We start from the raw sequence: 3,312 nt of genomic DNA on the forward strand, positions 1-3,312 counted from the left end.
TGCATTTTTCACTCTAGCTGAATATTTTTGGTTCGTAAAAATGTAAATCGCACTTGGATCAATTGCTGGTAAGCTGAGTGCTTCTTTGTACCTTTTAGGTTCGTGGTTTCTATCTTTTAGCTTTCTCTCCTAGTCGAACCTCTCTTTTCTCTCTTCTTTGTCTTTCTTTTCCTTCTTCCCTCTTTGCTCCCTTTTTGTTGGTGAACCGATTGCTCACTGTCCTTTCTTTTGCTCTTTTTCATCCATTTCAATTGGTGTCATTGGTTCATGACCGATTCTCTCCTCCTCATCTCTTCATCTCGTTGCGGTTTGACGACTTTGGTTGGTACATTCGACTTTTGCTTGTTTTTTCTCTTTAATCTTTTTCTGGTTACCTCTGCTTTAAGCCGAATGCTCCTCCCTTCTCTGTTCTCTTATATTCGATTCTTGTCCTCTTCTTCTAGGTGTGCTATCCTTTTGATTCTCAGAAGTTTCCTTAAGAAGTGAAGGATTTTTGGTGATATTTAGTCGTCAAAATCGTTTTCTTATCACTCGATTTAAGATGTGGGCTAATATGTGGTGTGTTGGCCGAATGCCCTATATTTGGTTTTGAATGTTATTTAGGCAATAGGTTTCAATTCAACTCTTTGGATTATGCGATTGTTGTTAATGGGTTCCCTGGATAATGCAGTTTTTCAGTAAAAGAGGGTGTGGCCAACCTTCGATTAACATTATTGACGGGTTAAACTTCATTCGTGGATTAAGGCTAGTGTTGATGCTGTTCTTTTTGGGATTAAGTATTAGTAAGAGGGTGTTGACCCTAATGCCAAACGTTTAACCAAATGTCTTGATTAATGTAGGTTCATGTTCAAAGGCCTTTTGCAATTATTCACAACCAGATGTGTAATCACACCTCTTTTCAACTGTAAAACGACAAAAGCTAAAAAGTTGAAAAGCTGAAGATACGGTGTTTGAGGCCACACGAGCGTGCGATCGCTCTGTGGTAAATCAGGCCCACGAATCATGGGCGTAAGACTGTAGAGGCCACCATGGGCATCCTCATGGGCTTAGGCTGTTTTGGGCATTGTTGGGTCGAAATAAGCCATGTAAGCCACTGGGCTCGTGGGCACCACACGGATAAAATCCACGATACATGGTAGCTACTGGACTGGGCTGTGTAGCTCGCATGGCCGTGGTAATTTTTTAGCTTGATAGGCCACACGGGCGTGTGGGCCACACGGGCGTGTGGGCCACACGGGCGTGTGGGCCACACGGGCGTGTGGGACTACTTGGGTCGCATGATGGGCCTTGGGCCCTTTTATACTGTTAGGATCGTTTAGGTTATATGAGTCGCTCGAGGTGATTGTAGACCTTCTGATGGGTCGAGAAGAATACCTAAACTCCAAGATAGGTAAAATAACCAAAATACCCCTATAGGGTAAAATAACTATTTTACCCCTCGAGGGTAAATGACTGATTTGTACTATGATTTGACTGTATTGATTATGACATTCTACATACTTGTATGATTTATGACATGAAATTCTGCATGGGGTTGGGATACTATTAAGGAGGAAATGTATTATACTGGTGGCTTCGCCACAGATACTGATACTGGCAACTTTGCTGCGATACTGTTACTGGCAGCCTTGCTGCGATATTGGTGTGTTGGTTGGGTGGGTCGACTTTGTCCCCATATGGTGTGTTAGTGGTATGGAGTGGTGTGTTGGCTGGTTTGGGATGGGTTACATTATTGAACCACACCGTTACTGTATTGGGCTAAAGCCCACTCTATTTTATTTCTGAGTAGGGCTCAGGCTCAGACTGTTACTGTATGCTGTATACCGAACGACTGATAAGGGATTACACATTGAGTTTTTGTAAATTCACTCTTTCTTTTTGACTGTGCAGGTAATCCCCAGCTATAAGCGATTTGGTGTTGCAAGGGATTCGAAGGTGGCCACACGACTACAATTAATTTACACTTGGTTTTATTTATACTTAAAGTTTTGTTTTGGGTTTATGTTTTTGTAATAAGGCCATTTATAGGATATAATTTTTAATTGGGCTTTTATTTATTTACTTAAAACTGCTAGTTTTAAGAAGTTGTGTTTCCAAAAAAAAATTATTTTTCAAAATTATGTGTTTTAACTTCAAGGTTTTACAAGCTTCCGCAAAACTTAAATAGATTAGTATTTCAAAGTAATTAATCTGGTAAAACGTTTTGACAAGATGATTTGGTAATAGCAAAGAACTTGACTCACTAAAGTTTTCACAAAGACACTTTGGTGTGACACACTAGATTCGGCCATAATGTCTGGGCCGAGTTCAGGGTGCTACAGGTAGCTGGGTATTCCTTCCAATTTTTACAGTTTTCCTTGAAGTGCCTTTTCTTACTGCAGAAGAAGCATTTAGACTTAGATAAGTATTTAGGCTTTCTGGTTCTCTTCCTTTCGACTTTTGGTGGCCTAGATACCTTAGACTTGCCTTTCTTAGTATGCTTTCCCTTCCCTTTTGAGGAAGAAGTGACGACTATATTCACTTCTGCTCTTAGGAACGGCTAACAGCCATTCAACATCAACTCATAGGATTGTAATTCCTTCATGATTTGTGTAAGTGCCAAGTTTTTGTTGCTAAGGTTATAAGATGCCCTAAAACCAACAAAATTCATTGACAAAATTTTGAACACCATTTTAATTTGAGTATTCTTGTCCAGATTGGCCTCATTGTCCGCGACCTTGAAAAAGTATCCCATAAGAGTGGTCATATGGTCTTTGACCAGAGTGTTAGGCTTTTGTTGGGCATTTATCAAGCTAGTTATGGTAAACTATCGAGCCAAGACAGCTTGGCCTTCAAACATGTCTTCTAGGTTATCTAGAATCACTTTAGCAATCTTACAACTCTGCAATTGCTTATATAGAGTACTGGTCACAGTTGCTAGCATATAGCAACAAGCTATCTCATCAGACATTTTCCAACGTTTTCTAGCCTCAGCTTGAGTGGTCGGTTGGCATTGATTATCAAGAACTGTTTTAAGTTTCTCATTACTCAGGAAAGTTATCAGGTTCCTTTTCCATTCCTTATAGCTATTTTCGTCCAATTTATTTTGATTGAGTATGTTCAAGAAGGGACTTTGTAACGCCCCAAAAATCCTGAAATCCCGAACTTTCTTTGTTTTTGGTTTTGATAAAAAATGTGTTTTATGTCCCTAGCCATGTGATAATTATAGTAGCTCTTAATTAATGTTTGAGTTCGAACCTAGGGGTAAATGAAATTATAGTTTAATTATTAAAAGGACCTTTTTGGCAAGTAGTTGGGCTTTTAAATAAAGTT

The sequence above is a fragment of the Gossypium hirsutum genome, chromosome A02, assembly GCF_007990345.1.
Source record: "Gossypium hirsutum isolate 1008001.06 chromosome A02, Gossypium_hirsutum_v2.1, whole genome shotgun sequence".
Lineage (NCBI taxonomy): Eukaryota > Viridiplantae > Streptophyta > Magnoliopsida > Malvales > Malvaceae > Gossypium > Gossypium hirsutum.